The following is a 9,879-nucleotide window of genomic DNA, read 5'->3' as shown; positions in this document are numbered from 1 at the left end:
GATTCATTCTCTGTATAGTATTATTTCTTCCCTTTTTCTTTCTGTCCGTCCGTACACCAACACCGCTGCTGTAAAACAAGTTGCCCTTCGGGGATAATAGACACTCTCTTTCATTACGCATGTGATATGGCATCATAATCTCATTCTTACATGAAATTACAGCTGTCCGTATGGGAAATTCTGGTCAGAGTGAAACTCCTCGCTCTCGGTTACAGCTCCTGAGCAGAAGCACGTCCGATGCCCGGAGACACGTCAGGCAGCGTGGCCGTGAGTCAGGCCGCGACTCGGACCCTGCTGGGAAATTGCAGCAGTCCGGGCTCCTGCGCCATGACGCGCGCAGCAGAGCGCACTTCCCGAAGCCACGGCAGGATGTTCCCTGAAAGGCAAAACTTTCGCTATGATGGACGAGTCGTGAGGTCATACGACAATGAGCGCCCGAGAACTTGAGTTAAACCACAGAAGGCCGCCGACAGCGATGCGCAGCCTATTGGTCGGGACTGAAATGAGATGAATCCATAACCCACGGACGAGACCGGGGTTAGCGCCGAATTGAAATTAAACCGGTTTGTTGCCTGCAAAATATCAGTCCGTTGGGATTCAGGGCCGGCCCATGTAAAGACATACGAACATTAATCCATCCGCGTGCAATAATCGATAGGAGTGAAATCGTAAAAGATCACACTGAAGATGCTGTCTATGGCCCCACTCCCGCGAGCGGTTCTCATACGAGACCACAGTTAGCGCCAGTAAGGGGTTAACCGCAGCGCGGATGACTGGAGAGGTTTGCTGACTCAGGCGACAGCTCGTGGGATCGGCCTTTGAACTCCCAGATGAAAACACAGTCGACAGAGAGTTAGTCCGGGGCTCCTGATCCAGTTCCAACTCGCGCACTGTTGATGGGTAATTTTCTCCTGGGTGTTCAGCATTAATGTTTGAGCTGGGTTCCTGGAAGGCAGCCCAGACTCGCGCTGCCCCGAACACACCTGTACACAGACCCTGGCACGCGTGTCCAAAACACCTCCCCACGGAACAATAACCTCTACCACCACAGCGAAACATCTGCTCTGCCGCGAGTCGGCGTTTTCAAAGGACCCCCGTTAAGAGTTATTAATTTGTCGGGCTCACTGAAAACCGAGTGTCAGCGTGCGTTTTGTTCTGATACCCATTCCCGGAGGCCAGCACTCGGCTGTTTTCCCGGGGGGCGGGGGGGGGGGGTAAATTCGGATACACTGTGCCGAGCCGCTGGGCGTGTTGCCAGACAGCTACTGTAAATAATTCCCGTCAATGCAGAGATTAGCCCTGGGTTGGCGGGTCGGGGAGGGGGCGAGACTAGAGTGTCTAGAATAACCATTTTTATTAAAAATATATAAATCCATCTCCAGAATGACAGGGCCCACACCCTCACCCGTTTCACAGATTTTAGAGATCTTTAAAATTGGCATTCTCCTTGCCAACACGCTGTCTTTCTTACCCTCCCCACCCCTCCTCCTAAACAAAACGCCTTTATTGAAAAGACTATCTTCTTTTCACACGTAGTCAACGAGGAGCCTAGAGATGTCATGAGCTGTCTTCAGGTAATTTCACCGCGGTCGCGAGGCTCCGGTTTCTCGCGCGGCGCAGCAATTATGTCGGAACAAAGGGGTGACGTCACGAAGCCGTCTGAGGGGCTGCGAGTGTCTGCGAGAGCGGAAGTTGAGGTGTCACACTTTAGGATTGAGAGAGGCGTTTCCACGACGATTTATTATTCTGGAATTCGCGGAGGTCTAATAAAAGTAACGGGAAAGGGTCCTTTGTCTTGATTTGGGGGTAATGGCCAAGAAAAAGGCGAGATTTGTTTTTTTTTCCTGCGCGACAGAGAGACGTTCTTCACCATGGGGGGGGGGGCAGACCCCCCGAGAGGCTCGCACGCATCCCGGTGTGGCTCGTCCGACAGCAGCCGCGTGCGTGGGTAAAGTCCGCGGGAGAGTATCTCGGGGTTATCTGCCTGTCGTGGATCATTCCGGCTTTTGAAATTGCAGGCTCCCCTTCCCAGCAGTCGGTACAGAATTAGAACGACCAGCACAGCGCGCTCAGACACCCGAGTCCTCTCGCTTTATCTAACAGAAAGCACCTTTCGCCCATTTCAGATTAGGTCAGCCGAGCTGTGTGGTGCAATGCACGCCTGAAGGGCGACCGTGTGGAGAGCGTAGGATGCTGCAAGGTTGTGGGTTCAAATCCCGGTGGTGGGGGGGGGACAAGCATGGCTGCTCTCTGCAGAAGAATGCCCAGCCGTACAAACGGCATGTGAGCTTCAGCAGAGAAAGAAAGAAATACTTCCCATCGAACAGCCCTCTGGGAGACGTAGCTGGGCGTTAAATGAATCGCTAACAGCTCCGAATTAATCTGGCAGGTTGGAGACGGCGTCACTGACCTACTGCAGCCGGGAGGCGTGCTGCTGTAGGAGAGGCTCTGTCGTGCCAGCCTGGAGTCTGTCCGTTCCCACGTCTCCCACCCCAGAGGGTACTGTGCCCGGGTCTCACAGAATCCCTTGAGCCTTAAACCCATCGCCCGTCATCCTCGACAGAGGGGCCAGCGTCAGTGCGGAGCCCTGCAGCACAATGACACCATGACACCATGACAGGAAAGGTGCTGGTCATCAAAGCTGAGCTCTTGCCTGTCTTGAATTTTCTGGCTTCTACCTTCCCAATCCCACACCGTGTTGCGGCGGTGCTGAGGAGATTGATGTTTCAATTTCTATGGGGTGGGAAGCAGGAAAGACTCAGAAGGGAAATAATGTACAGGCCGCTACCCTCAGGGGGGAAGTCTGTCCCAGATATTGCTACGAAGCTGCTGTGCATTTTCCTGGCCTCTGTGCTGAGAGGCTTTGCAACAGCACCTGCAGCGCGTACCTGGACTTATTTTTCCAGGCTCTGGATAGGTAGGGAGGTGTTCAGAGTGTGGGGTGTCAGACCCAAGCTGGATGTCCCACTCTCTGACACATGCCCTGCAATTTATGGGACAGTTAAAAGTTTTCTAAGATCTCACCCAATTGGCCATATTCCCCTCCGAGATGTCAGCGTCCAAAAACTGGAAGATTTCGTTGCACCCCAGAACAATAGGCAGACCCCTGTGGGCATTTTAACATCAGCCCAAACAAGGAAGGTGTGGAAACACACATCCTCTAAGTTTCTGTGCAACATTCACAGAGATTTAGCCTGGAGTGTCGTCCACCAGTGCTTACCGGTACGAACTTTCTTGTACCGTAGGGGCCTCACCCCCAGCCCTCGCTGCGTTAGTGTGGGCTGCGGCGAGGAGGAGAATGTGACCCATCTCCTGTGGTCCTGCTTTTTTGCTAAGGCCTTCTGGGCACAGTTTGAAGATTGGTTGCAAGCTCTCTCGCCCCAATTTACCCTGACTGCTGCTTTCGTCATATACGGCATCTCTCCTGTCAAACTTCCTCCTGACGTGTTTGACAGGATCTGGGCCGTGGTGAACAGTGGGAAAGACGCCCTGTGGAGAGTGAGGAACATGGGGCTGTTCAAAGGCATCGAGGTCCCAGTCAAGGCAGCAGGTAGCCTGGCCCTGTTCATCACCCGAGAGAACTATTACCTCAGAGATCTGTGGAGAGAAGGGAGGGAGGAAGCAGAAAATCTGTGGGAAATAGAGAGCATAGGTCAATATCTCAAGAAACTGTGAAAAACATTATCATGTTTAAGTAAAGAATGAGATTTGCACCAGAAAAAAAGAAATTGTTGCTATGTAACTGGTACAGTGTCAAAATGCAATGAGATGTGATCATATATACTGTTTTAAGTATGTATATTAATGTAAAGTGTTCTAAATTGTGATGTCCTGTACTTTTTTGTGAAAAGAAAATAAAGTTCTTAAAAATTGAATTGCCCTGCAGCACAAGGTTCACTTCAGGAGGAAGGGGCAGGGGAACCCATTGGGTATGTCTGCCGGCCACAGAGCCCTGTGTACAGTCCTCCAGACGCGTGGGAGCATTGCCCAGTTTCATCTTTACTTTAGTCTCCCCAGAGTCCTGTTCCTACAAATCGTGTGGATTTAAAGCAGACTTAAACTCGTCCCCTGCCTGTGTTTGGGAGAGCAGTAGGGTCCTGGAAAGAACAGGCCCAGCCGGGCTGGGAGGTCACGCGAGTCACATGTCGCCACCGGTCCTGGACCTTTCCCACAATCCATCTGAAACAGTGATGCAGCAGGAAGCAAAAGCATTTGGTCATTTGTGTTCAGGCCAGTCCCGCCCCACTTTAACTTTTATTGCAGGTTGAAAAGAGAGGAAGATCGTTCAGTTCTGCATCAGTGGATAATAATAACAATTGCTTACACCTATATAGCACTTTTCTGGACACTCCACTCAAAGCGCTTTACAGGTGACGGGGACTCCCCTCCACCACCAGTGTGCAGCCCCACCTGGATGATGTGATGGCAGTCAGAGTGCACCACTACCTCCCCACACACCAGCTCTCAGTGGGGAGGAGAGCAGAGTGATGAAGCCAGTTCACAGAGGGGGATTATAAGGAAGCCATGATTGGTAAGGGCCAATCCAGGGGTGCCATATAAATGGCTGACCCTGCGCTCTGACCCCAAGCTTCTCTCCCTGTTGTGCATCTCATGGAGAGCAAGTTAGGGTATGCAAAAAGACAAATTCCTAATACAAGAAAATGTATATGGCCAATAAAGTGATCTTATCTTATCTTAATTTGGCCAGGATGCTGGGGTAACACCCCTACTCTTTTCAAGAAACGCCCAGGGATTTTTAATGACAACAGAGAGTCAGGACCTCACTTTTATGTCTCATCCGAAAGATGGCACCTTTTTACAGTATAGTGTCCCCGTCACTATACTGCAGCACTAGGACCCACACAGACCAGAGGGTGAGCGCTCCCTGCTGGTCCCACTAACACCTCTTCCAGCAGCAGCCTTAGTTTTTCCCAGGCGGTCTCCCATCCAGGTACTGACCAGGCTCACACCTGCTGGGCTTCAGTGGGCTGCCAGTTGTTGTTGCAGGTGCTGTTTTCACACACCGTGTGCTGGGCTGGAGTCCCGGTCCTGGGAGCAGTGTCTCCTGGGTAATGGATGGGCGTTTTGACACACCGATCTTGTAACATCTGCATTACTGCAGCTGTGAAGCCACAGCCGAGCCGGCTGGTTCTGGCCTAGGCCACAGTGTGGCCGAGGTCTGCCTGCTGCTGATCTCGGACATTCTCCAGTCTGACAACCTCGTCGACAAGAAATTCAAAGACATGTGCCTGCATTCTAGTTAAACATCTGTAAGCCGAGGGGCTGTTTGAAAACAGCGGTGTGCCTCAGTGGGTGAGAGGTCACTGTGACAGTGGGTTGTAGAGCAAAGGTCCGCTGGAGGGCAGAGGTCATCGTGACACACTCTGTCCCAGTCTGAAGCAGCCCTGGGCCTTGGGCTCGTCCACCCCCTCCCTCTCGCTGGGAGACGTGTGGCATCACGGTAGACTAATGGCAAAATGTCCTGGCTTTGCTCTGGTTTGAAAGACAGATACAGAGGAACCATCACGTAGCGATGCTTAGACACACAGCACAGCCCTGCCCTGAACTTTCCCCTCATTCCCAGCTCCCATGAGCCCTCCTCACACCGCAGGGACTGCTGGGATGCCTGCTGGAAACACGCTGTGCCGGGAATCACAGGAGGGGTCACCCCGTCTCTCTCGAGCCACCCCCCACTCTCCAGCACACAGCACACACTGGACCCAGCTGACTCTCACCAGCCAGGCACTCCTGCTCAGAGGCACCAAACCTCACATTCACCCCTTTCTCTAAGCCAATTAAAATCAGCACATTTTGGTCAGCTGGAAAGATTACCCAAGGTTAACAAAGTTTTATAACGACACCCAAGTGTATTGAGAGGTTTATGGAGGGCTTTGGTTACAGTAAATTTGGATTAACGCGCCTGAATGAGGGCGGACCCCCCTGTCCACAGGACGAGGAGGCTGGGACCCCCTGGGGAAGAGGAGTGACCAGGGGGCAGCTGCAGAGCTGGAGATGGGGAGGAGGAGGGAGGCAGAGAAGGAGGTTACTGTGCGTACAGGATTCAGAATGTTGTAGGTGAGGAAATAACAACAGGACTGATTACAAATTACCGACAGCAGAGGCTGAGGTCATCCCTCGCAAAACGTCATTATAAACTTCATTTGATGAAGCCAGTGGCATTTTCAATTAAGAGCCGACCGTGGTAACCGGGAGAGCAGGGGAAGCTGCAGACACAAGCTGAAACTTGCCGTCTGCTGGGCAGGTCCCCGACTCCTCCAGCACGGCTGACTGGAGGTGTGAAGGTCTGAGTTAGCGATTGCAAGAGGGCTGAAGTTTGTTTTTTTTGTTTAGTTCAGTTGCAGGCACAGTCCGAAGAAAGACAGTTCACCGCAAGCTCTCCGCGCTCGGAGGAAAAGATTCAACACCGGGCCTGCAGGGCATCTGATGAGAACACGTCAGGAATACCTTCAACCCCAGTCTGAGCTCTAAATCCATTTCCTAATCCGTCACGGTGTTGGTTTTGAAACCCTTTCCTTGACGACAGGTTACAGGCAGAGGCGACTATTTTCCCCTCGTCAAGCAGTTCAGCTCAGGAAAGGGGAATGAGACTCGTCGTTGCTGCAGTCGAGTGGCTGGTTCGGGTGACCCTCCACGCCGCTAGAATGACAAACAGACGCAAGATCCCGCGGGAGGGAAAGAAAATCCCACTTCCCAGAGCTCCCCTGTCTGGCCAGCCCAGCCCAGCCCCGTGTGGTATCATGGGTAACGTGATTAAGCCGCTGCCCTAACGAGGAGCAGGTTGCCGCCTGGCTTTCGATCTCCCCCTGTTCTGCAGCGTGTGCAGATGTCCGGCGCTGGGAGCCTTCCAGGCACTTATAAACCTCACTGCGGTGAAAACGGAAGAGCCCAGTGGAATCCGGGTACAGCACAGCTAGCAGCTGGCGCAAGCATGTGGTACACAACACCCTGGGAACCGTTCGGAAAAATACCCTACAGAATAACCGCCAGTGCTGGGAAACGTCTGCTCCCAGCTGGCGGAGATCTGGAAAGATGAGCTGGATGACGAGGACTCGGCCTGACAGACCGCACCAGACGGGATTGCTGGGGGGAGATTGGGGGCGCGGTTCTGCCGGATGAGCTATGGGTTCCCAGCCAACAGGCAAGCAGTGGGAAACGGCTCTGCTTCGCGCCACACCTCTCCCTCTGCTGGGGTGCCCGCGCCCCATCTCGCGGGCCGGCACCATGGCCTGCGGCTCCTCTCCTACTGGGGGGCGTAGAAGATGACAGCCTCCACCCTCCACGCACACTGTCCCCCCTTAACCCTTTAATCCCCAGGCTGGAGCGCTGCGGCTCTGTTCGGGGCCTGTCAAGGATGGGCCCCTGTGCTCTTCAGAACGCAGACACGCCCCGCCAGCCGATTTTCCATTGTGCTGTTTACAGTCTCTCTCGCTCCGGAAAGCAGGGCGGCGTGGCAGTTGCTTTGCTTCCCCGTCAGCCAGGGACAGGATTTGCAGGAGACCATGAAGGCTGACATTCCCCAGCCCTGATCGCAGGGCTTTTGAAAAACCAAAGCACTGAGCAGCTTGTCTCCGGGAGCAGTGCCAGCGGATCTCACAAGGACAAGAAGAGGACAGGAGCACGTCTCTCCTCTCAGACCCCCATGTATCCTTCAGGGAAAGAAAGGAATTGAATCAGGAGGCTCTTTACACAAAGAGTGGTGGGAGCCTGGAACAAGCTACACAGCTATGTTGTTGAAGGCACTAGCTTGACCTCTTTCAAAAATTGTCTCATGTCGCTCAGCTACTTGCAACCAATGAGCTAGATGGGCTAAAAGGTCCATTTCAGAATGTTCCTGAATCCGGCTTCTAGTGTATATTTAACTGGAAATAGCAGGCTCAGAATCACAGTTAAGATGATACTTGTACTGAGGAGCTGGAGTGAAGGATGAGGCCAACTGATCACCCCGAATCCTAGCGTGGAGAACGAGCACCGGGCTCGAGAGGAGAGAGGGCAGGCAGGCTTGACCTGAGAGTCAGGCAGCGTGTGGACACAGAGCTCCCTCCTCCCGCTCTTAACTGGAAAGGGCTGTGTGGCATACTGCAACAGCGGACATGACTGCGAGCAGGAAGAGGAGGCATGCTTGTTTACCCAGCATCCCCTCACCCATCAGCCCTGCTCTCTCTCTCTCTCACACACACACACACACACACACACACACACACACACAATGAGCGGATTGTCTCGGCACGTCCCATCAACAGAGCCCTCATTGTGCTGCAGAGAGAAACCGCTCCATTCAAAATTATCCAGCCCCGGCATGCGGGATCGTGTTGCGGCCTGCGCCTTCACGCCCCGGAGAAGCCACCTGCAGCGTTTCCGCAGCGAGTGACTCACCCTGCCTCCGCCCGCAGGCCCAGCGTTAGACATCACCGTTAACCCTTCCTGCACGCCGAGCCAGGACCTGCTGCTTCCTGGCCAGGACTCCTGCTGACCTCTACTAGCAACTGAATCAATAACCTGCTTCAGGCTCTTACAACACTGTCCCCGCCAGGCCCTGTAAGAGCGCAGAATTCAAGTGACTCCGGTCAACACTTTTGTTGCCTGAAATGTACATGGGAGTAGAGCACTAATTCACAGTCGTTAACCTGGTGCTGGTTGGGCTGTGCTAACATTTTATTATATGTTAAGAAAGAAAGTAAACTGTGGGCATAAACACAGTAAATGTGTAATTCACTGACAACAGCACTTGTATTACAAGTTTACAAAGAACCATTTGCAACACCTAAGCTGGAAGCAATAGAGAGGCCTGGCTGGAACTCTTATCAGTCTAATTAAGGGCGGCTCTAAATTGTTTGTCCGGTGGGTACAAGAGTTATAATGGCTTTCTTCCTCATTTATTTCACAACGGATCAAGCTGCTCCGCAATGCAGATACAGCCCAGGAGAACCAGTCTCGACTGCACCACACCGCCAGCAGGCGCAAGAAGTACTGGTGCCACAGGCGCACACGAGTCTAAACAGGCTTGGAGGTTTGGAAAAGAGACACGGCCCAGGGCAGTACTTCTGGTTACACCTCCAGGCATGCAAGAAAAAATCAGTCACCACAGCAGCCCATTTCCTTTTACAAACACGCTTGCATACTCCAATCTTTTACAGGTGCTAATGACCAACAGTGTTTAGAAATGTGCCACAGCGCAAGCGGAAACTGAAAATGTAGTGCATTGACGCCTTACACAAAGAGTAGCAGGGGTGGGGCACACACTGCCCAGTCACATTGCTGTAGCTGGTTCCCCTGGGTCCGTCAATCGGGTGGACGAGATTCACAGGCCAATAAGCTACTAGAATCCAAACACCCGCCAGGCGCTGAGGGGGTGCCATTCCCAAAACTCCAGTGTTCTTTGCAACTGACAGGAAACCCAGGGAACAGCCAGGCCACCGGGCCTTAAACAGTTAAAGCTGACAAGAACAACTGTAAACCAGTGTCTCCGCACTGGGACAATAGCCCCCTTTCATCCGAACCAGGTGCTTGGAATTGAGATGGAGGTGGGGGCAATGTGTAATTCAGAACTGTGAATTGTCTGAGAATGTCCCTGCGCTCCCTGCCTGACTCAGCACTCCTCTGCGCTGGCCTCAGCATCTGATCTCAGGAGGGAGATCAAACGAGAGGTGGGATGAGGGCCAAACCGCCGTTTCCTCTCTGGCTGTCGTGTCTGGACAGGGAAAAAAAAAACCCTCCAGGCATTACAGACTCGGCAACAAAGTAAAACACCAAATCCCCCCAAAAAAACACGCTCTGATGGCAGGGCGCTGGAAAGTGTGCTGCATTGCTGGTCCTGAAACCAGGCACCACCGCAGGAGCAAAGCAGGAAGTGCCCCACTG

The sequence above is a fragment of the Atractosteus spatula genome, chromosome 1 (genome assembly GCF_055471065.1).
Source record: "Atractosteus spatula isolate fAtrSpa1 chromosome 1, fAtrSpa1.hap1, whole genome shotgun sequence".
Classification (NCBI taxonomy): Eukaryota; Metazoa; Chordata; class Actinopteri; order Semionotiformes; family Lepisosteidae; genus Atractosteus; species Atractosteus spatula.
This window is presented reverse-complemented; position numbering follows the sequence as displayed.